The sequence below is a fragment of the Propithecus coquereli genome, unplaced genomic scaffold (assembly GCF_000956105.1).
Source record: "Propithecus coquereli isolate 6110/MARCELLA unplaced genomic scaffold, Pcoq_1.0 Scaffold146, whole genome shotgun sequence".
Taxonomy (NCBI): Eukaryota; Metazoa; Chordata; class Mammalia; order Primates; family Indriidae; genus Propithecus; species Propithecus coquereli.
The window spans coordinates 2,170,716-2,194,827 of NW_012138969.1; the positions used below are offsets into that span (position 1 = coordinate 2,170,716).

At 41.8% G+C, this 24,112-nt stretch overlaps 1 pseudogene across 1 annotated transcript in view; it reads left to right on the forward strand.

The window, feature by feature from the left end:
* The first annotated feature begins 2,744 nt into the window (after nucleotides 1–2,744).
* LOC105806761 overlaps nucleotides 2,745–24,112 on the forward strand; it is a 59,804-nt pseudogene continuing 38,436 nt past the window's right edge. Inside the window, exon 1 of the transcript XR_001137290.1 lies at nucleotides 2,745–3,438. The product of XR_001137290.1 is annotated as an uncharacterized LOC105806761 (transcript). The remainder of the gene's footprint in view (nucleotides 3,439–24,112) is intronic.

A 24,112-nucleotide genomic window follows, 5' to 3' on the forward strand; every position in this document is an offset into this window, starting at 1 on the left:
CAAGTCTCCAACGCCACCCAGAGAATAAGTGACACAAGTGAGACAGAAATTCAGCTCCAACTCGAAGCATCTATTGGTCTTTCTAGCACATTACATATGCGCTGAAGACATTTATTTCCTCCTCTTCTTGGCTGCTGCAGCCACAGACGCCTTGAAAATCTTTTCTACAAGAAGTCCTCTAACCACCTCAGAGGCCCTGCCTCCACCACAGCTGCACTAAGGGTGACAGTCCCAGAAGAAAGCCCTCTGTGCTGGCACAGTGTGGGGAGGGGATATGAGAGAACGTGCTTACTTGCAACATGATATAGGAACTATTGGGCTGGTCTATTGGCAGTGCACACAAAGAGATGTATGTGTACAACCCTGGCTTTTCATTCAACCAATTTTCCATGGAAAGAGTAAAATATCATTGGATTTTATTTTTAAACAAGTTTTTACAAATTTACTGTCTTATAATACTGATTCTGTGAAGGGGAAAAAACATCCAAGATTCATATCACTGATTTCTAAAGAACTTATGGAACAGATCTGTTAGGAAGATGGGGATTCAACTTTTCCCATGCTTCCTTTCCTCCCTTCTTACCCCCCGCCCCCATATTTCAAATGATCTACTGTTACACACCTTGTCATGACCATAATATTCTCAGTGACTAAATGAGCACTCTAAATTGACTAAAAGTTTTAAATAGGTATTTTGCAAGTTATATATATGGCTGTAAAGCCTTTGATTTCGTCTAAAGACCAGGCTGTAATTATTTTAGAACTCTGTGGATCTGATTTTATTATAATGTCATTAGAGACCATAGGGAACTCAGTATAGGTATACTTTTAGGTGCTTCTTCGGTCTTTGCAAAAAATGGACTTAGATAAACTGTTGACTTAAGGTAACAGAAGGAAAATAAGACAGAAACATGGTTTCCTAGCTTTAAACTCCCTTTTGCTTGCAGTAAGGTGAACAAATGATAAATATTAAACCAAGTTTTGCTGAGGAATGGGGATTTTAGTATAAAAGATGAGAGGGACACAGGTCAAGAAAGGGAAAGAAGGAAGACAGAACAACATGGAGAAGATCTCAATGAAACCTAACAGTCCCCTGTAGAAGTGACCGTGTCTTCCTCTGTCCCTTCACTGTAGCTAGTACATACATCTGTCATGATACCTCTAACAGATGTTTAACTCTCAGCCTTCCTTATAAGACTGTGAGCCTTTGAAAGCAGGAATGGTTCCTGAAGGAGGATAGAGGGGAAGAAATGTCTGTAGGTTGTTTGATACAAAAGTATGAATATTAGAGAAGAGGTTTGGGCAGGAAATATAGATTTCAGGATGATAACACCCCAGGAGAGCATATGGAGTGAGAAAAGTAACACACAATGGACACTGTCACAGGCACACAGTGAAGGGGATTGTCTTGGAGACAAGTAGACTCAGAGGAGATCAAGGAGGGGAGATTACATAACAGAGGTCCAGGAAAGTGAGAACCGAAGACAGTTCGCTGAATCCACCAATACTGAGGTTATCTGTGGGTTTTGCTAGAATAGTCTCAGTGGAGAGAGCTGAAGCCACTTTGCACTGTGGTGGGAAAGATGGAAGATGAAGAAGTGCAGAAAACAAGTGTAGACCCCTCTTTCAAGTAGCTTGGCCAAGAGAGGGGATTGCTAATAGAAGACACAGGATTAGAAAAATTATTTTTTAAGGATAAGAGAAGACTAACCAAGTTTTTAGCTTGAAAGAAAAGAGTTGATAGAGAGGGATCAGGGGAAGATTCAGTAGAAAGTGGAGAAAATAATGGAGAAAAATCACGGACTAGAAAGGGAGAGGATGGTATCAGAGACCCTGTCATGAACAGGCACCTACAAGTAAGGAGTGGCTTGGTAGGGATGCTATTAATAGCTAGAGACGGGTATGTTGAGGGAGTTTAATGATGGAGGTGATATACACTTCTGAGGGAGTGAGGGGGTCAAAGGAGAGTGGGGGAAGACTCACATAGTTGCTGAGAAGCATTAATCCAACTAGTAAAAAGACCTTGGAACAGAGCTGAGGGCAAATTGGGATTGGAGTTCATGCATGAGCAGCGGCACCAATGCACCCTGTACATTCTCATAGATCAACGGGTACACAATTCCACAAAGAAGGAACTTCACATTTCAATACTTGCTTCCCTCTTATCTTCAAGAGCTTATGTCCTTGAGCAGTGTATCCTAGCCATTTCATTTTACGTGATAATTGTGTTCTTCCTTCACCTCTTCTCTTCTTCCTCACCTCTCTCCTGCTCTGCAACATGAATGTATTTTCCCTCTCTTTGTTATTCTTTGTTAGCTCGCGTCATTAAGGAAAAAGAAAACCATCTAAGTGAATCTGCTGTTTCAGATGCCATCCTGTGAGGGAGTTTAGGTTCCTGGGTTAGCAGTAGAAAGGGGCTTCAGAACAGTGTCCCTCAAGAGGTTTGTTTTTATTTTCAGGGGGCCGACCTGGCTCTGAAATTCTCCAAGTCTTCAAACTCTGTATTCCTGCGTGTCTCTTCAGTCAAGAATGAATTTCAGAAGTTGACTGTGTAACATTCTGCCTTTGCAGTGGCTAAACAATTGTTTGTCATAGCCGTGAACAGTTGAGGTGACTTTCTATTTTAGAGCTCTACTCATTCATTAATAGGTGCATTATGCAAACGTGGATACATTGCATCACTGTGAAGGACTTCAGACTGCGGTTTGCAAAAGCAGAATAAATTTTCTTGGGGTTGTACCGTTATGTACACACACACACACACACACACACACACACACACGCCCATTGGCAGACACGGCCACACCTCACAGCCCTGGGGGAAGCCACAGAGCTCAGCCGTACAAGCTGAGCCTAGACTAGAGGAACTTTCCGCAGTACTGAGGACAAACAGCCCCGCGGCCACGACGGTCTGCCAGCCTGAGGCTCAGGCGGGCGCCGGCGGCAGCAGGTACGCGGTGCGCACCCGCGTCGGGGCCTGGGCGGTGCGGTGGCGGCGGGAGGGTCCCGCGAGCTGCAGAAGTCGGTGCCAGTGTGCGCGCGCCGACCGGCCTGAGCGAGCCGCATCCCCGGGCCGCCCCTGGCAGCCTCCTCGCCCCCGGTGAGCCGCCGCCGCCCCTCCCTGCCGGCCTCGGGCGCCCTCGGGCAGTCCCCGCCGCCCGCCCCAGCCCGGAACATGGCTGCGCGCCCCGCCGCCACCCTCGCCTGGTCGCTGCTGCTGCTCTCCTCGGCCCTGCTCCGCGGCGGCTGCCGGGCGCGCTTTGCCGCCGAGCCGGACTCGGAGGACGACGAAGAGGAGGCGGTGGTTTTCCCCGAGTCGCCGCTGCAGAGACCCACGGTGCTGGTGGCCGTCCTCGCCCGCAACGCTGCGCACACGCTGCCACACTTCCTCGGCTGCCTGGAGCGGCTGGACTACCCCAAGAGCAGGATGGCCATCTGGTGAGCGGGCGGGGGCCCCGTGCGGCCGCGGCGGGAGGCGGGGGCGGCCGCTGTAGGGCGAGGGGACCGCCGAGGGCACGCGGAGACCTGGCGCGCGCACTCCTCGCCGCCTGCAGGAGTCCTGGGCGGAGCAGGCGGTCGGGCTGGGGAAGGACGCGCGGCTCCGTGCGCGCGTGGGGTGCTAATGGGGATAACCAGCCCACCCGAGCTCGTGCGGGTGGCGTGGGCATTAGGTGGCATTGTTCCTCCTTACTCCCGCCACAGGCGGCCTGGGGAGACCCCTCAAGAGGGCTTTCAACGCTCTTCCTTTCAACTCTCAAGGTTTTCTCTTTCCCCATCTCATACCCCTAGCCCTGAAGTGACGGGATAGAGTGCCTTTCGCCGTCTTCCCCTCCAAACGCGACGTATGGAACGTAACTGCGCTGGCAAGGGGGCGTAGGGGCGCGCAGTGGTCGGGGTGGCGTGGAGTGCGCCGCTCTGACTTCCCGGAGCCTGGCTTCTGCTCCCACCTCAGAGGCTGGAAATGTGGCTCCTCGTTCTGCAGGGGGGCCTGGACCCAGGGATGGAGATTGGGCGGGGCCCGCGGAGTCTCCCCAGGTACGCCACCAGCGTGGGTCCCGGCTCCTCCGAGCGCTCCAGGCTGCCCGCCTGTGCATCCTCCTGGGGCGCATTCCCCGCCGCAGATGCAAACCGCGCGGGGCGCCTTGGGGTACTGCGTCCTGGGGAGCGACGGAGCCGCCCTCGGAAAGATAAACAGTCAAGTCTGGTCCTCAGAAGAAAGACCTCTGGGCCTGGGGAGAGGCCCAGGGGATCAGTGGGGGTGGCTGCCCGCCCCACCTGGAGAACGCGGTCCAGTCTCGCACCTTTTATAAACGCAAGTGTCAGTGGCAGACGAAGTTGGCGGCCAGGCGAGCTGTTCAGGGGCCTGTGGAGGGTAAGGTGGATGCTGGCCAGGGGAGACGGGCTGCCAGGTCCCCGGAGGAAGACAGAGCCCCGTCTCTCTGGAGCACTTTCCATTTTGTGTCGATAAAGGGAGCTGTTCTCAGACGAGACACATCCTTAGAGCAGCGGTGGAGAGCAGGAGTGAACGCAGCAGCTGGAATTGGCAGCCTTAGGGTACCTGCAGGGAGAGGTTCCGAGGTGTGAAAGCGAACATGCGGTATAGTACCGCGCTGTGCTACTACTTTCCTTGACTGCCTCCACGGAGAAGGGCACATTATGTGGAAAGTGGGAGCGTTGGTACAGCCAGGTTTTAAACCAGAAGGAAGGATTTCTTTTTTTAACCACTTCAATACCAAAAAAAAAAAAAAATATTCACAAATGTCAGTTCTCTTAGTTGCTTTTTTCAAAAGCGATGTCTTACAATATGGTCCTGGCCTTTATGCACTATTTAGTTTTTAAGAACATTACAATATTTACCGTAAGAAGTTAGCGAGGGGTGAAACAGGTACCAAGCTTTGCTACCTAATTTACACACATTACCTCCTTTATCACACAGTAAACTTTTCAGAGGAGTGCTTTGATCCTTATTTTATGAACGAAGAAACTGAGGCTTGGGTCATTTCAATAATTCACTTAAAGTCACAGAATTAATAAATGGCAAAATTGGAATTTGAACCCAAGTTTGTCCCTAAAGATTGCCCTAAAAAGGTAGTGGTAATGGGAATATGACATAAATAAAACTTATATTAACCTATAAACTACAAATTAGGAATCTTGAGTTATTTATCACTAGCTTGATGGGTGATTTGGGGCTGGTTGCTTGGGATTGATAGGCATCAGTTTCCTCATCAATAAAATGAGGGAATTGGAATAAATTACTTCAAAAATTCTTTCTGGCTCTTGAATTTCGTATATTTTATGATATGATTAGGATCAACCAGCATCAATGTACATCCTAAATTCCCTGGATTTTCCAGATTATATGGACATTGGTGTTCTATTTATTAATATTTAGATGGGTAGGTTTCCAATTCAGAATAGACTTTTGGAATTTATTTTCCTTTATGGCCAGTGTTGGAAAATTAAAGAAGAATCTCAAGGGCCTTTGGCAACTTTCGAATCAGTCACTGAAGATTCTTTTTTGAAAAATATTGGTTATGTCTTAGAAACTCTGTATAATTCATTAGGTTATTATTAGGTATTGTTATTATACAAACGCTAGTTTCTAAATAGTACTTTACAGCTCTCAAAGTATTTTCATCAACTGTGTTCTCATTTGATCCTTACTGCCATTTTGTGAAGAAATAAAATTATCTCTATTTCACAGAAGAAGAAATTGTGTCTAAAGTAATTGACTTACTCAAGATTACATTTATTTATTAATTCCACAAATACTTCATAAGAGCTCATGGTTCTTCTAAGAACTTTACATTCATTTTCTGGTTTAATCTCCATAATGACTCTATCAGGTATATACTATTATTTTACCCTTTTACAGATGGGAGAACTGAGGCACAAAGAGGTTGTACAAGCACACGCTCCTAATAACCTTTTTTTGTAAGAACCAGTCAAGTTAGGGATGAAAAAAGTTTAGTAAGATGTGGTTCCTTATAGACAAATATGGCTCCTTTTGCTGGGCAGTGTGAGGTGATCTGAATAGCATTCAAAGCGTTTGGGGGAGAACCAAAGGATTTTAAATCAGTTGTGTGGTCATGGAAGACTTCTTGAGGAGTTAACACTGATTTTGAACTGAGATTTGAAGGATGAATAGAAATCAATTAAAACTTGGGAAAGGAACATTCCAGAAATAGGGCACAGCAAGGCAAAATATAGTACTGGGGCATCAACCAGAGTTTCCTCTCAAGAGAGTTAAAGCGAGTGACAGATCTAATGATTTCAAGTCTCCAATTGTACTATACCATAGGGTCTCTCCAGAAATAGTGACTTCTAGACTAGCACTAGGGGAATATTTGCCTGAGACAGTTATGGGATATAACCCTCCAAGGGAGGCAGTACCTCCATTTAGGATGTTATAGTTTGAGGGGTTTCTGCCAATTGCTTACCTCTAGTTTCTCATTCCCAAGCTCTATTTAACATTGTGAGATGCTAAACCGACTAGAATCCACTCTGCAAAGCCAGCACATGCCAGTGTCAAAAATTGCAGAGAGCTATCAGAACTTTACAGAACTGTGTTGAATACAGAGCCTGGGGTGCCAGCTTCCTTTGAATCTGATCTTAGTAACTCACTCTGTGCGGATACCCTCTTCTCATTCGTCCACTTACCTCTCCGAAGGGCTGGAGGAGTGCCTGATAAGACTTCTCTTCGAGATGGGTCATTGAGGGGCCTGGCTCATTGATTACATTCAGACTTCCCTATGATAACGATATTTTTTCTTACCCAGAGTTCTGGACCAGTTCTGCACTGCACATATAAATGAAATGAGTACCAACAAACTGACCTGAAAGATTCTGCTAGCAGAGAACGTCTGCACTTAGTTAGCATCAAGCTTATTCAGATTAGGATGAAGAAAGGAAAATTTATATTTTAGAGATACGTTATACCAGCAAAAAGGAAAACTTTTTACATTTACCGGTCTGATCTCAAAATCCACCAAACTAATTGTTTTCTTTCAAATGTTGCAACTCCGTGATAAGGAAGATATTCCTTGTGCCATAATTAAAACCAGCACGAAGTTGATGAGAATCAGCGTTGTACTGAGATGAAGGAACTGTGAAGTGTTGTGACATGTGGCAGTGTACTTGAGTAGGTTCTCTTTAATTCAGTGGAGCCATGAGCAAGTGGCCTTAGCAATAGAGAGAAGGCTGACCTCATCCCCCTTCCCAAACCTATGATTAAGGGTAGTGGGGCCAAGTACCAGGATAGTGAAAACTGGAGCATGGCATGGGGAAAAACATTTGGTCCAAAGGAGACATTAAGATTGTCTTTTGGAGAGCCTGCTGTTGCTTGTGGAAAGACAGTTGGGATTCACAGAGTCTGTACAGGCACAAGGCAGTATCTGCTATGTAATTACAGAATGATTTGAGTATTTCACTTGGTAGAGTTTTAAAAAGTAATATGCCAAACTGGGAACCATTTTATGGATTTTTAAAGAAAGACGTGAGTTTAGTTGATGCAAACATAAACAATGATGAGCTTCTACTGGTTCTGAGTTCCTGGTCCTAACATTTTGCACCCTACTTTATTTCTGCATTATTTGAGGGTTATCTTGAATTTATCTCCACATTCTAATGCCCAACCAGTAGCATGTTGGTGAATGTTTAACTAGATACGCTCATATACATGTTTTTATAAGATGTTCCTAAAATGTGATAACCAATGATAGTTTTTAGCACCAGTGGTGAGAATGGTGTCATATTGATATGTTATCATTACAATCTTGACATTAAATGCTGTACATTGTCCCTATAGACAGAAGTTTCAGCTTATGGCTGAAAAAGTAGATAATACTTTAGTCCTCTTTTTTCCATTAGTCTGTTTTCCTCACCTTTCTCCTCCTTTTCCTTATTTTTCCCAACCTGGTAGTTTAGTACAGAGAAAGAGTATGCGAGTCACATGGACTAGGGCACAAATCTGTGTGATCATGAGCACATTAGTGAACCTCTAAGACAGCTTCCTCATCAGAAAATGACTAGTAATAACAGCTACCTCAAAGGGTTGTTGTCACAAATGAGGTAATGTATATACAATGTCTTTTACATAAATGATAGTTGCTATATCCTATCAATCTTTTCCTTTCCGTCCCATCTCCTTTACCTTTCTCAAAATATTTTTTTAAAATGTTCACAAAGAACTCAATTTAATTTCTTCTTTCCAACAAAAAATTATCAACGTAATGAAAACTAACATTTACGGAGGCACTTTTCCAAACACTTCGGTATAACTGATTCACTCCAGACAAAAACCCTAGGTGGAAGTGCCCCTAAATTTCACTCTCACTTTGCGCAGGAGGAAACTGAGGAACAGAGAATGTAAATAATTTGCCTGGGGTCACGAAGCTAGTGCATGGTGGAGCCAGAATATGACCTAGGCAGCTAATGTCACAGACTGAGTATGGATGGTCTGTTTAAGATCATGAAAAGATCCATTAATTCTAGTTTTTGCTTCTGTCGGTTGACCCAACTTAAGAAGATCAGAACTCCAGTGTTTCTTTCAAATGAGAATTGTTGCTTCCGCTTGAGCGATACAAGGGACTCAGTGGTTCCCTTCTGCTGTCTTGATAATTTCATCACTCAGCTCAGGCACTTTCTAGTTACTGAACTCTACTCTATTTTGGTAGATTTCATAGGGACAGAATGAGACTAAATATGTGCATTGTACATAAATATGCAGGTCACTTGCTGTGATCACAATCACACAGGAACAGAAAGAAACTTCTCAAGTATTACCAAAGGCAAAGGATTAAGGCAGCACTAATCGTATACATATTGGCTACATTTCAGGTTCATACTGGTAAAACAGAGTCAATTTTTTAGCCTTTTTAATTAGTGGATTTACCTTTGGTTGTCTCCTAAATTCAGCTTTATTCTAGATGACTGGAGAAGTTATCAATCCTTTCCCCAACCTCCAGTTTCAAAACACAATTGGGCCTCAGAATTATGTATTTCCTTTGGGTAAAAATTGAAATAACTAATAAATGTCACCAATCCTACTCCAGTTATGACAGATTGCCTGCCCGCAGAATTAGGAAAAATGCCTAAATTGTCCCTCATTCTATTTTATGGCGTTCCACGGATGAGAAGTCTAAAGCCCAGGGCAGTTAAGGGATTTCCCCTGGTAAATTACACAGTGAATCAGTGTTGGAATGAGGTGACTGATTCCTAGATTTTAAATCCTGTGTAGCTGTTTTAATGATGATTATTTTATAACAAATATCCCCTCACGGTTTAAAGGAGCATGTCAGCTACTCTAAGCAGAGTTTGGTTTTCACAGACCTTGTGTTTATCCCCTTTATCCAGATGATTCTGCCACTAACTTTCTTTGTGACTCCAGGTATATGTAAGCATGTGCTTCTTACGGACCTCTCGCTTGTCTGTCTCTGGTGGTTCTAGGAGTGAACAATGAAAGCCTTGTAACTAGGAAAGCTGCTGGTTGTGCCTTGGTCCTTTTTCCAACACTTAAATGTGCACTTGGGTCGTATCACTGTGTGGCACCGTCTCCAAGTCTACGGCGCAGTATAGTAGCACCATTATACAGCTTATATAGGCACTGTAGTAGGAAAATTATAAGTCTTGTTCCTGCACATTTCTTCATAAACCTAACAATATACAGTGAAGTTAAAGTCAGAGAAAATTATTAGCCTACAGTATGGTCACTAGAGCTATTGCCCAGTTACCAGATTATGAAGAAACTTTGCTACATGTGTTTAAATCATAGCTATTCTTCATCTGGAGTTACAGACTGTGTGTATTGTATATGTTTTGACATTTTTTCTTCTCAAAGGAGTGACTTGTTCATTTAATTGAATTTAATCGATATGTCGTTAGCATATCAAAAATTGTTGATTTTAAAACATTTGAACCTCTTAAGGTCCTTGTGGATTTAAAAAATATTTTCAAATTATTTTAAGAATTTGCTGCTTTTTGTTTTTAAATGGAAAAGTAATCTACTCACGTAATAAAAAATTCAAATAGTATGAGTTGGGAATATGATAAAAAGTGAATCCCCCCTCTCCATACCACCTGCCAGAGTGACCAATAGTAAGTTTCTTGTGTATTCCTCTAGAAACTTTCTCTGCATATACATATGTCCTTTTCATTTCAGCCCAAATATGCATGTTTTATATACCCTGTTCTGCATAAGTGTGATATCTTTAAATCCATCTCTCTCTCCCAGGTTCTTTGAACACCGCCAGCCCACCTACAACTATGCCCCAGGTGGCACAGCGAAAGCCAGCTTGGCCTCTAGAAAATCTGACCCTAAGCCCATTTTTAAAAAAAGAAACAAAAAACACCTTTTTGGTGAAATGTAATATACATCCAAAAAGTGCATATATCATAAATGTATAACTTGATCACTTTGCACAAACAAAACATGCCCATGTGACTAGCACCGGACCTTGCCAGGCCTGCACTTGTATACAGCAACCATTGTTAGGGCTGAGTAGCTGCTGTCCCCTGGACTTTGTCCAGGCAGCCAAATCGCCACCAGGCCCACACTGTGTGCGCTTGCAATTCACCCCTGGCTGTCTGTTTCTGACTGACTTGCCTACCCCCCTTGGCACGTGGGTCCTGACTCTTGCTCCCTCCTCAGGCTGCTCAAGGAGCCCTAGGGCCCAAGTAGTAACTGCTTTTTGGAACCAGCAGGCTTGGCAAGCTGCCAGCAAGTGACCTAGTGGTAAAAGGATCAGGATTGTATTACTTTTCTCTCAGCTCTCCTTTCCTCTGGTAGGAAAGCTGTGTTTTAATGTTCGTAACAGTGAAAAAGGATTCTCATTATAGGCAATAATGAAAACCCGTGCAGAATATAAATAGAGTGGCTGTAATTAATTCGCTGGAAGTTTCTGCCATTCAAATCCATGAAAACGCAGCATTTGTGGTTGGAGACTTTAGCCAAGTCTCTTGCATGAATTAAGCCTTAGATTTGGCTGGAGGGCATTTCTTTTCCTCTCTAGGAGCACCATAGAGAAATCCTTTCAGAATTAGACTTTGAATACTACCTCCATAACATCCTGCCAGGGCTGACCTTATGACTTTGTGACATATTTCACTTCATTGAGGCAGCAGTTATTATTAGTTTAGTTGTTTGTCAAATTCACCGAGCTGAGGCCAGTCCCCTGACTTCTTCATTTAGCTGATGAGCATTTGTTCCTCTGCAAATATAATGCAAAATAATCCTCCTCCTTCCAAGGTTTTCTGATTAATGATTGAAGACCCTTTAGAAGATGTGTATTTCAGAAACATGAATAAAATCATAACTAATGATCTTGGGCTGCATACCCCCCAGGAGTACGGCAGGAGACTTAGTCTGAGGGCAGCTGCTGCTACAGAAACATTTTCATGAGCAACCGATTTCACTGGCTCCTTGTCTATATTAGAACAGCTCATTACCTTCCAGGCTAAATCGCATCAAGGCCTACAGAGGGACGTATCAGGCTGGAGAGAGGAGGTTCCTTACATGCAGCTTTCCCCATTTTGGCTGCCAAGCCCAAGAAAACCATGAGGGTAGCTCAAAATGCATACATTGTAGACAATAGGGAACTGTAACTCTTTCCAGTCTCTTTTCTTCCTGAGAGTGATGACATAAGTTTTGGGGATGGGGAGGGCAGTGGGCAAGCTTCTTGTTCTCCCAGGCAAGAGACGCGACTCTAAGAAAGAGGAGTCTATGGATGTACGTTGACTGTTCTTCTCCGTGAAAGCTGTGTTAAGTGAGAAATTGCTGCTCTTTGGGGTCTTAAAAAAGGCAGAGTTTTCTAGAGACTCACCGTGGAGTCTTAAATTCCTTGGATAGTTGTGAAAAATGTGATTGTGGACATTTGGGGCTGTGGCATTCTCAATACGGAGTCCCTCCTGGACTAATAGACTGTTTTTTGGTTTCTTGGTTGCCAGCCAGCCCCATAATCCTGTCCCAGCTCCACACACCACAGTGATTATGGTTAAGAGCAGCCAAGATAGTGGAAAGTTGCTGCCAAGCGGAATCAGGGTTTTTCATGTCATCACCGCACCGCTGAACAGTGAGCTTGTATATGGCTCCCACGCCGCTGCTCTCTCCCCGCTGCAAGCAGGTCTGGCGGGACAGCACTCAGACAGACAGTCAGACGGTGTCTTGCACTGCGGACGGCTTTTGTGGCATTGGCATGTAAGGCTTGAAACAGCCAGCATACTAAAATAGTTTAGAAAACTACAAGTCTCCTCTCTGCTTTTCCTCAATCTTATTAGACTTTAAGATTTATGGGGCCACATTATTTCCGTTCTAGAATTTTCTCTAGCAAGATAAATTATGGATTTCTGAAACAAGGAATTAAAAAATGTTAGTTAGGTACATCCTTTTACTTATTTGGCCATCACAGATTGTCATTGAAGAAAATTCTGTAAAGATAATCGTGTTGAAATTAGTACTTAAGGTGGCCTGAAAGTGATTCACCCCCATTCATCTAGTTTGCTGTTCTACCAGCCTTTTGGTATAAGGCTGCTGGGCTTGACTAGCGTTTCCCAAATACTGGTTCAGGGGCCAGCTGCATCTCAGCAGCTGGGGCGTTTGTGAGACACATAGGTTTCTGGGCCCCATTTCAGCCATATTCAATCAGATGGTCCATGGGAGGGGCCTAGGAATCTGTATGTTAAGCACGTACACAAGTGATTTGGATGCATCTCTGGGTTTGGGAACTGCAGGAAATGAACTCCCAGAAGGCCCATTGAGGACTAGGGGATCTTCACAGAATGATCAAAACACAGGACCATGGGAGTTTCAAAGTTTGGAAAGTTGGAATACTCAGGATTCTTCGAAACTCCAGATTCCAGATGCTTAAGCCATCAAAAAGGCCAAGGGGTTTTCTTATTAAGAGAAGTAGTAAGGTACAGGATTACATAGGAGAAACACAGCCAGGCATGCATCATCTGTGGTTTTTTATTAAGTCAAGCACATGTATTCTCCTTCCATCCAACAGAGGCTATGTAAAAAAAAAAAAATTTTTTTTAAAGGCAATACCCCAAACTGTTTGTCAAGTGTATGAAGTTCCTTGTACTGGGGCACAGTATAAAATGGCACTCTCTTAAGCTCTTTGCTTATATGAAGTGTATCTTACATGATGAGTTCATTAAGCATTTAGTTTTACAGAAGAAAAAATGTCTATTGATGAACACTTTATTTAATAGAGTGTAGGGAAATCAAATCAGTGCATTTCCTCCAAATAAATAATATTCATTTGAGCCATTTCAGTCCTCATATTCCCTGATCTTGGTTTCTTTGTTGCTTGTATTTAATTTTCTTCCCCTTGCTTGATATTGTCTTCAGCATGCTATTAAAAAACTCCTCCCTTCGTGTAGGACAAATTTAAACGCTCTATTAAATTAGCCTGTTTTTAGCCCTGGCAGTTCAGCCTTAATTACATGATTTCACAAAGTCCCTAAACCTGGTATCCCCATTAGTTATGAACTCAAAATATAACTTTTCAGAAATTCACACTGTTCTGTTCTGCTGTACAAAGGATTGTTCTGATTTTGCTGCTGCTGCACAAAGATATGTCTTAAGAAGTTGACGCAGTAGCATTATTACAACTGCACATACAATAGTAACCTGGTGTGGGAAAGGTCACAACTCAGTTGCTTAATCTTATACTGTTCCACACCCTGTCTTCTTGTGTTCTTTTAGTGGAAGGGCTATCAAACATTCCACGGTAAGAGTTCTGAAGTTAATGATCCATTTTCCTTTCTAATCCTTTTTCCTTCTCAAAAATATGAGCTGCATTTTATGACCTAGCATGTCCTCCAGCCAAGAGGATAATAATCACTTGAGGATGGAGTGAGCCTGGTACAGGGGAGTCCCCAGGAGAGTCACCTCTAGCCAAAGGAAGCCTCTTTTATTTTTTTCTTCAGTGTGCAAATATCATCATATCGTTACTTGTGTTGTCTTGTGAAAGGACTGGCTCATGCTGGGTCACTTTGAACAAGTCACATATCTCCAGTCCTCAGTTTTCTTTCCTGTAATATAAGGGAAATGTGCTAGAATTGTGGTTCTCAAATGCAGCTGCTTCTTATTAAAAGAATCATTTGATGAGGTATTAAAAAATACTAATGCCTGGGCCACATCCCAGACCAATTAAGTCTGAATCTGCGGGGTAGAGCCGGGGCCATCGACACGTTTTGAAAACTTCCCAGGGAGTGGTAATATGCAGTCCAGCTTGAAAACCTCTGGATGAAATGTTCTCTAGGGTCCCTTCCTGATCTAACATTCCCGCCTTCATAGGAGTGACCATGTCTGAATCATAACTCCACATAGTCGATGCTTCCTGGACTCTCAGCCCGACTTTATATCTTTTTGGGGTGGCCTTAAAAAACCTAATTTTTTTAGGAAGCTCATGGCATTTCATCCTGTTGTATATTGTGGCTAATGGTGTTTGCTAAGAGTGTTGTCTCCTTTGGAAAGCACGTGCTTGATGGTGACTGAACTACCCAGGTACTTGGCACCATGAGGGCTAGCCTTGCAAGGGTACGGCTGGAACTTCTTTTTTTTTTTTTTTGAGACAGAGTCTCACTGTGTTGCCCGGGCTAGAGTGCCGTGGCATCATCCTAGCTCACAGCAACCTCAAACTCCTGGGCTCAAGCGATCCTCCTGCCTCAGCCTCCCGAGTAGCTGGAACTACAGACATGCGCCACCATGCCTGGCTAATTTTTTCTATATATTTTTAGTTGTCCAATTAATTTCTTTCTAATTTTAGTAGAGACGGGGTCTCGCTCTTGCTCAGGCTGGTCTCGAACTCCTGAGCTCAAACAATCCGCCCGCCTCGGCCTCACAGAGAGCTAGGATTACAGGCGTGAGCCACTGCGCTCGGCCCTGGAACTTCTTATGAAGGAGCTGTGTGTACCAGGAGAAGGAGCAGCATCAACCCGAGATGTCCTTCCTTTGGCACACAGATGGCTACCACTTAGCTAAGGGAGCTGCGTGTATTAAGGCTTCTAAGCACGTGAGCCAGGCTCTGGCCAGCTTAGGATTCCTTCCTGCAGTATGCGTTTTGGTGTGTTGCCCAGCTTTGCTCTTAGGTTTTCTATTTCATATGGGTGTAGGGCCTCTAATCATCTCTGGGTGTTGAATTTCTGATGTTACTTCTAATGGCTTTGAAGTTTAGCTTCTTTTATTTCTAGATTTGCATAAACAGTGCGGCCTTTGTCCTGTGGTCTTGCCACAGCCTCAAAGCTTTGACTGGGCATCAAAGACATACTGGATCCTCCTTTCTTAGGCATCAGATTGCAGCAATGCCAGCAGGTGACTGAAGGTTACAGCCCCACTTCTGGGCCAGTTTTCTGTCTTTCAGTCAAAGAAGATTAAGTTAGATTCTGCCAAGTCCTCTTTGACAAGGGTTCTGAATCTTAACAGCTTTTCATAACATAATGCCTATGCAAATACTGGTAAACTAAAGGGAAACTGCTGGTGTTTGTCTAAAGAGGAAAGGACAGTAACTCTCTAATATTTGCTGAACTCCCCTTGCCTTGTGAGAGGCAGATTATTAAATGTCCCTCTGCGAAGCATGGAACCTCCAGGCCCATTGGCCAGACTTTGCTACTGATGTTAGCTTTCTGAGGGCCAAAACCTCATTTTCCCATATGCCTTATTAAAATAAAGGCAGTAGTTGAACTTTCAGTTATCCGTGCATGGATTGTCTGTATTTCGAATATACTGAGGCTAGATTTGATAACAGGTCAGTTTGCTCCAATCATCCAACACACCCTTGAGCTGTAGCTCTGTCTCTACGCTGCCTAATAGTTGTGTGTTTAGATAACACAGTCTAATTTTTATCTCAGCTTGGAAAAAAGCTGGAAAGTATTCAGCAACATTCCATATAAGGCATTCCAGCACCAGTTATATCTGATTCCTTAACTGTTTGCTCTTTTGCATTGTCTATGCCATGCACCACCATATCTGCGGATTTTCTTGAGTTTTCTTCCTTGCCTTGGTTGCTTCATCTTTACAATGAGTGTTGGATAGGCTAAACTTTAACGACGTTTCTAACCACAGCATGCTATGTATTTGTGTAATAGTTCCACCACTGACACCATGAAAAATGAAACAACTCATTCTTTAGCCACACTAATTAAGATAGCATTTTGAGCTTTTTTTCTGTGTTAGTACTGAGATTTGACTTCTTCTGTAGCTTTGACTTATCCATGTCTCATGTCTTTGGTGAGTAGACTAATGATTCATATCTATATAAAATTAAAAAAAAAATTTCCCTCTCACCTGAATGAAAATGTCATGTCTTTTATGAACAACAGCAGCCAAAAAGAAGGGCTGTGATGAGAAGAAAAAGAATCCAGAGAATTGTGTCAGAAGACAGTTCCAGATCTGAAAACTGGGAAAACCATTGCTGTTGACACTCGGGATGGAATATTTGCAGCATGAGTGTACATAGTGAAGGTGTCTGTTAGATTTAAGTTTTCTCATGTATGAAAAATAAGTAAGTGCAAGTCTTCCCTAGAATTTCCCACAACTCCCTTTTTTTGGAAAAGGCAAAAATAAGAGTTTGACATTTGCCATTGTGATGGGAAACAGTATATGTGTTTGTTCTTTGCAAAAGCTGCTGGCCAGCCTGTGGACAGTCTACTGCATGAGGAACGTGGCTTGCATGTGCTCCTTGAGAATTAGAAGAACCCGGCAGTTGGAAGTCAAGTTTCACCAGCTAATGGGTTATTGCGCTCCCAGGGAAGGGCTTCACTTCATAGTGGTGTCATTATATCATAGAAGTGGTAAATACTGCTGATGCCTTCAAAGGCCAGAAGCACGAGTACCGTGAAAGGTTCTTGTGACATGAAGTCTAGGGCCACCTCCTTTCTTGCTGATGCTTTACCTTAGGAGGAGAAGGAAAGTCGGGGGAAGTAGAGATATGGAAGACTGAGAATCACTTGTCTACTGAGTTTGAATTTATATACTACAGAAGAATAAAACCAAGAAGGTAAAAATTTCCTTTCACAAAGAGTCTTCCCATTGATACCTTACATTGCTGAGGTTCAGTTTCTAAAACCAAACTCTTCCCTTTCTGAGCTATAACTTATAAATAAAAAGCAAATCCTCCTGCTGGACCAGAATGATCTTGAGAAAGCTCTGCTCTTTGGCTGCCTCCCTCAGCCCTCTCCAGTCTTGGCTACTCAGCTGATACTCTCCAGCTGTAAGCCAGCTGCTTCATTTTCCTAAAATCTGCTGCCAGCTGTTTTGAGTTTCTGAAGGAAGACTTCTTCTAGGGTGCTGTGGTGACGCTGGGGCTCCGGCGTGATAGCATAAAACGCCCTGTGAGTTTTTACTCTGCTGTCATAGTAAATGTGATTTGATAGACTGAGAGTGAAATCATTTCTGCCCTGAAGTGGAATGGGTTTTGAAGCTCCTCTCTCTCTTCCATGTCATAGAGTTTCTGAGATTTAGTGCCGCTTCCCCTAATCTGTGTACGAGTTTTCAAGTTTTAGATAACAAATTGCCTTGGCGTTTGATAGCTTTGAACTAGAAAGCAAATAGTTTCCCTGAAAGGAACACTTTATTGTTCTGATGTCAAAGGATCAGAGCATAAATAAACCATAGTCTGTGTTTTACCTTCTGAAATAATTTCTCCTAACTGAATTTTTAGAGTTCTCATTTTAATTAAATCTCATTCCTACCTACATACATTTGACTCCATTTTCTCTTTTCCAATTCTTTCCTTTTTATGTTTACAAAGAGGCATTTTTCTAGGTAGGTCTTAGTTAATTTATTGATGGATTGATCTATTTATTTATCCGTATAATTAGTTTTAGTGATTGTAGTAGAAATTCAGCTATCTTATCTGAAATAATTGGGAGAAGGTGTTCTTTCTTCAACTGTGTAAAAAATGATCATGACTTTTAAAAATACAGACAGGTAATTCTTATTTTCAGCAACTTAAAAAAAAAATATTTGCCTTCCTTGGCCTTTGATCCCTGAGAAGACAAAGGTTACACATGGCTATGGCGTGTAGTTATTCTCACCCTGGGTGGTAAAATAATACACTGTCATTTCCAGACCCCTGAACAATCAACTGTTAACAAGTGAGATCATTTTTGGTAGGAGAATCGCATATGTCATTGTCTCGAAAGAGATATCGGCTGCAGATGCAGTCTGGGGACCTACTTCCAAATACTTGTTCAAACCCCTCCCAGCTTCGTCTGAACTTGACATTAATCCCACTTTGACATTTCAAAGAGGTTGAGTGCTGCACATTCCCAACTAAATAGATAATAAAACAAAACCAGTAACCTATTGCTAAATACAAAGTGAAAGGAATGAGAGTAGTCATTTTGTGATTCATTTCATGTATTCTGTCAACGTCTTAGTCTGTTTTATGCTGCTATAGCAGACTGCCACAGTCTGCGTAATAATTTACAATGAATAGAAATTTATTTGGCTCACAGTTCTGTAGGCTGGGAAGTCCAGGATCGAGGAGCCTCTGGCGAGGGCCTTCTTGCAGTGCCATCCCATGGTGGAAGGGCAAAGAGAGGGCAAGAGAGAGCAAGAGGGGCCAAACTTGTTATTTTATAAGGATCCCACTCCCATGATAATGAACCCATTCCCTCGATAACGCCATTAATCCATTCGAGGGGGCAGAGCCCTCATGTCCCAATCACCTGTTAAAGGTCCTATCTCCCAACACTGCTACATTGGGGATCGAATTTCCCTCACACAAACTTTGGGGGACACATTCAAACCATAACAGTCACTAAGAAGAAACAACATATTTTTCCCCGGCTCCTTAGAAAAGTAGAAAGCTTTGATTATTTCTTTAAAAGTCTTGTAAATATTGAAGTAATATGTAAAAATATGAGGTTTCATGGATGTTTCTTGCCTTACCTCAAAGGCCTGCTGTTTGAAAATGGTGAACTGTAATCAGCAGTGTGGTAACGACCTTCAGGATGCCTCCTGATACTCACGCCTCTGTAGTCTCCACCCAGGCTGAATTGCGTGACTTAATAGAGCAGGTGGAAGTGAGAGCCTTTGACTTCCCAGGCCAGATCATAAAAAGCATTGCCGTTTCTGCCCTGCATTGCTTGCTCTGGGGGATGCCAGCCCCCATGCCTGAGAACATTCCAGCAGTCCCAAGGAGAGGCCCATGTGGAGAGGAACTAAGGCCTGCAGCCAACGGCCAGCACCACATCCAAGTACAACCTCTGAGACTTAAGTGAGAATGTCCTAAGTGCCTGAGCCACACAACCTAAGAACAGAACGAATGCCACTGTTTGAGGTGCTAGAGGTGCAGATATGGCCCCTGCTGTCATGGAGCTTATGGTGTACTGCCGGAGAGAGACAATAAACAAGAAAATGAACAAACAAGATGATTTTAAGAGATAAATGTTAAGGAGAAAGTGAAACAGGATAATGCAGTAGAGCTCTGATAAGACAGTACTTGATGTATAAGGTGGTCAGAAAAGGACTTTTGGAGAAGGAGATAGTTGAGCCAAGGCCTGAATGATGAGGAGCAACCTTGTCAGGATGGTGGGGAGGGGAGGGGAGGGGAAAGTCAGGGAAATAGTGTGCGTATTGGAAGAAAGCAAAGAAAGTCAATATGGCTAAGTCTTTTGTGGACTTACATCAGATTTGCCTTCAGAATAGCATGCCATTCTTCTTTGAGCTTCTTCTTGGGAGCAATATGGTCAATTTTCAATACCATCAACAACAGCATAATATGTTTTTATTTTAGTTCTTACTAATCCATTTAACTATACAATTTAACATCCACAATTTAGTGGAAGTAAACATTATTTGTGCTGTTAACATTTGCATATTATGTTAGCAAATTGCCTACTTTAGCATCCTCTGCATCCTGATTTCACAGTGGAATATTCTCACATGACTTTTTCTTTCTGGCTGTACTGTCGTCAGTAGCAATGCCATTACTAATAAGATTCAGGGAGCAATACTCATGAAAAATGAAAGTGCTTTATTTGAAAGCCACAGAAAAATTAAACAAAACATACCACCTCGGCAATAAGTGAAGACCTTCTACACAGCCAAGAATGAGTCTAACAACCAAGTGAGGGCTGGACACTGCCAGGTCTGCATCTATCTCTTCTCTTACTTAAGCACAGGTTAGGAGTGTTAGAAGGACCTGCTAAACTGACAGCATGCACTATTGAGTTTTAGGTTAATTATTTACTGTTCTCCTATACTTCAATTTTTTTTTTATTTAGGCATAGAGCAAAAGTATGCAAAAATGTGTAGATCGGTGTTTTGGATCCTGTTCTGCATCTTCCCACAGGAATCATTTGAATTCAGTCCACTTTTGATGTCCCTGTTTCCTTGGCTAACATCACAGCACATTTCATCTTGATTAAAAAGAACATTTCTCAAATTGGCTGTGGGCCAAACAGAGAGATTTGTCTTGGATTTGCTTCAGTTTGGGCTTAAGTTCTGAGTCTCAACTGTGGAGTATTATATCTTGGAAAAACTCTTCTATCATTTTCAGTTGTCTGAGGCTTTGATTTTTTTAATCTCCAAAAATAGAAATGAGACTACCAAACATAAAGAATGTGAATTAAGAGTGATCTGCTTTAGTTAAATATTTAGTTTCTATTTAATCTCCTAGTTCATGTATTAATACAATAGAGAACTCTGTCATGCTCAAGTACAGGGTAAGAATACTTACTGATTACTGACTTAAAAAGAAAAACCCTGTAAATCAATATTTGAGTTACGTTTCCTGCATAAACGCATTAGCTCTGTCCTGGGGAAAAGTCTCAATGCGTAATTATTTCAGGCCAGTGAGCTCATAGCTGTCTGCTTGGCAAAGCTCAGCTCTGGTTTCTTCGTGAAAAATAAGATAACTGCCAGGATTTTTTCTGTCTCCTACCTGAGCCCTAACATGTACTGCTTTTCTCTCCAGAAGACTTAGATTCTTTAGGTTAATGGCATTTCCTCTGCCTCCCATATAGTGTGACCAAGAAGTGAGTTGGTACTGAGAAGCCAAAAATCAGAACAAAGAGCAACGATTCAATTATTTTTGAAAGAAGATGCACATTTATAGGAACCATGAGAAAGGACATCAGCTGTTCAAATCCAAGTGTTCAAATTCGAGATGTTTCAAAAAGTCTCATGCCTAATAAAATACTAATTATAATCTGGTTTGCTTTAGACAGATGAATGGTTCCACAATGAACCCTCTTTGTTTTTTAAAAGGCTTCCCCTGCTCCCCTACATTTGGCATTCTTACTGCTGCAGAAAATATTTCTTCCTTCTCAGTTTATTCTGATCCCTGCTGTCTGGAGAATCTTCCAACATATTAATTTATGACTTTGAGAGAGATTGCATACGCATTTCTGTAGGGACCTCTGTGTCAAATTTGGCTCTAATGTATCTCATACCTTCTCACTTATTTTGGGTAGTGTTACGGTTTATATCTTACTAAATATTTAGATTTTCAAGGTAAAGTGAAGAATGTGTATAGTCTGAAAAGGTTTATAGTGTTCTTTGATTTTATTAGGAATGAAAAAGTTTCCTATGAATGAAATCATTGTTAGAATTTGTTTTCCATTTTGTTTACTTTGCTTCTGAAGATGTTTTGAAACCTTGATTTCTGGGAATGGAATTCTTTGTATGCTTCCTAGGAAAGGAAATATAACACACTAGTTAGAATAGTTAATACTAGAGAAGGAACATTCTTCCTCCTAAAATACTATAGTGTAACAAATCACCCACTACCCCCAGTTTCAAATATAATGAGATGGGAAGAGGGGGTGTTCCATCTGTACAAGTTAAATCTCACAGATATAATTTTTAAAAGTAGTTTTGTTGTTTTCAAATATATATAGTAATTGAACGTAATGATAAACTTAGGAAATCAGTTTTAATTACTATATGACAATTATATCTGCTTAATGTCTTTATTGTTGTTATATGAGTTATTCTTCTAAAGAGTTTGTTATCTCTAGTACCCTGTAATTTATAATACCTTTTACTTAATAATGAGGGCTAATATTTATTGAACACTCATCGTGTGCCAAACGTTATAAGTTTCCATGAATTAACTCATTCTGAGCTCACAACAACCAGGTGAAACATACTATTAGCAGCAGCTTCATCTGACAAAGGAGAAACTGAAGTTCAGACAAATTAAGATTTTTCAAAAGCTGCATGCTTAGAGCAAAGCGGTGACCTGACCCAGGCCCAGAGGCAGGTTAACTGTGAAGCTAATGAAGCTTGCGCTTCAGTCCCCCTGCTTGGGGGGCTCAGCACATGTATTCACATTTGTTTTGGGAAAACCTGTGGAAGGAAATACTTTATAAGCAGTTGGCTAAGACCACTTGGCCAACTTCCCCTCCATCACACTTCCTGTTTCGGGTGTCACTGGAGTGGCCATGGGCTTATCTGCAATCTAGCTGAGAGAAAGTTGACTTGGGGATGCCATGGATTTGGGGTTTTTGGAATAATGTGGTTTACAGTTACTGCCATAAATTCCATTTACGTGAATGATTTAGTTCTTGTTAATGTCCAGTGAAAACAAATCTTCCATCAGAAACATACTCGATAATGCCATGAATACAATTGAATATAATTATAAATATACCAGAGACATTTCTTTTTTTCTGTGGAAATCACATGAAATAGAAGATATTAGAGTTGCTATATTTGAAGAGCACAAACCCGTGGCAGCACTAGGAACAGTGAGTATATCTGAAAATGTACATGTTTTCCATGTTGCAACATTTCAAGTTGTGTTCTGGAAATTTCAGAGCATCTTAGCCTGAAAAAACCCAACAGTTCCATTTGAAACGACGTATAAAACTGTGACCAACACGGTGAAGTAGCTTGAAAGTTTTCTAAAGTGTTAATAATAAAAAGCAAATTTCGGTGAACCTTGATTGAGGAAAGACTAAATTATATTGCTATTTTCTCTATACAAAAGATATTATAAATATTTGGTACACGAAGCAGTTGAGAGTACGTGAACAAAAATATAAGAAAGTAAATTTATAGAAGTATCTCAGGCAGTTATTAATAAATTATTTTCCTGGGTTTTGGATGTTTGTGGCATTTCTCGGCTTTTAAAAATTTCTTATAATTTATTTTCTCATTTGAAATAAATATTCCCTTTATATGCTTTACATAAATATTTTAAAAATTCACATTTTGTATTTAACTTTACATTTGGAATTTTGTATCCCTTCTCTTAAAATGGGTTCTCCCAGGTTACGTAAGCTTCAAGCCTCACAAAAGCTAGACTCAACCCTGCCCAAGTCCTTAGATTTTAAAACCCAGCAGCTGTCCTGCTGCACCAAATGCCCCTTGAGTGGTAGAAATATCCCCTTTAAAACCATGTTTTTACTTTTGGTTGCCTCAAAAACCAGCTACACTTTCAGTTAAAGTTCCATGTTAGTGCTTTCTGAATTAATGAAGTTTAGCTTTATTTATCACTGAAATCTCACTGCCGAAAAAAACAGCATCCCCAAATTTGTAGTTATAAAGACTGTGTTAACACCCACGCTCATTTCCCATGATAAATGCTTTGCAAACATTCCACATGACTGCTCTTGCCACACTGATTTGGACAATTCTTAGCACGAGAAGTGCCACTCCAGGCTTGCTACAGATTAATAATTTCCTCCTGGATCCTTGGTATAATTCAGTGAATGATAAAAATTTTAGTGACTGATAATTTATTATCAAAGTGGAAAACTCTAAATTGTTTTGACTCTGAGACAAACTTAATAATTAAGGGTCATTCAATTATAAAAACTTAGTTTGTCACATTTTATTAACTGCGTATGGCTTCCGAAACCACTGTGTGCCTAAAAATAATGCCATCATGACAGTTTGAGGCTTGGAGTAAGAATTGATTTTTATAGCATCTTTGACAGTTTAAGTTCTTCAGCATATTCACTAAAGTTAATGGTGACTGTCAATAAATTATATTGAGTTAGAATTTCTAATATGTTTGAATATCATACACATCTATGGGACCCACAGCTGGGACTTAGGATCTCTTCATAGTTTGCCACATGCACCTTTTTATTTAATTTACCAAGTTCTCCGCACTGCTCGGGAGGTGTCCTGCGGAACCCTCTGGCT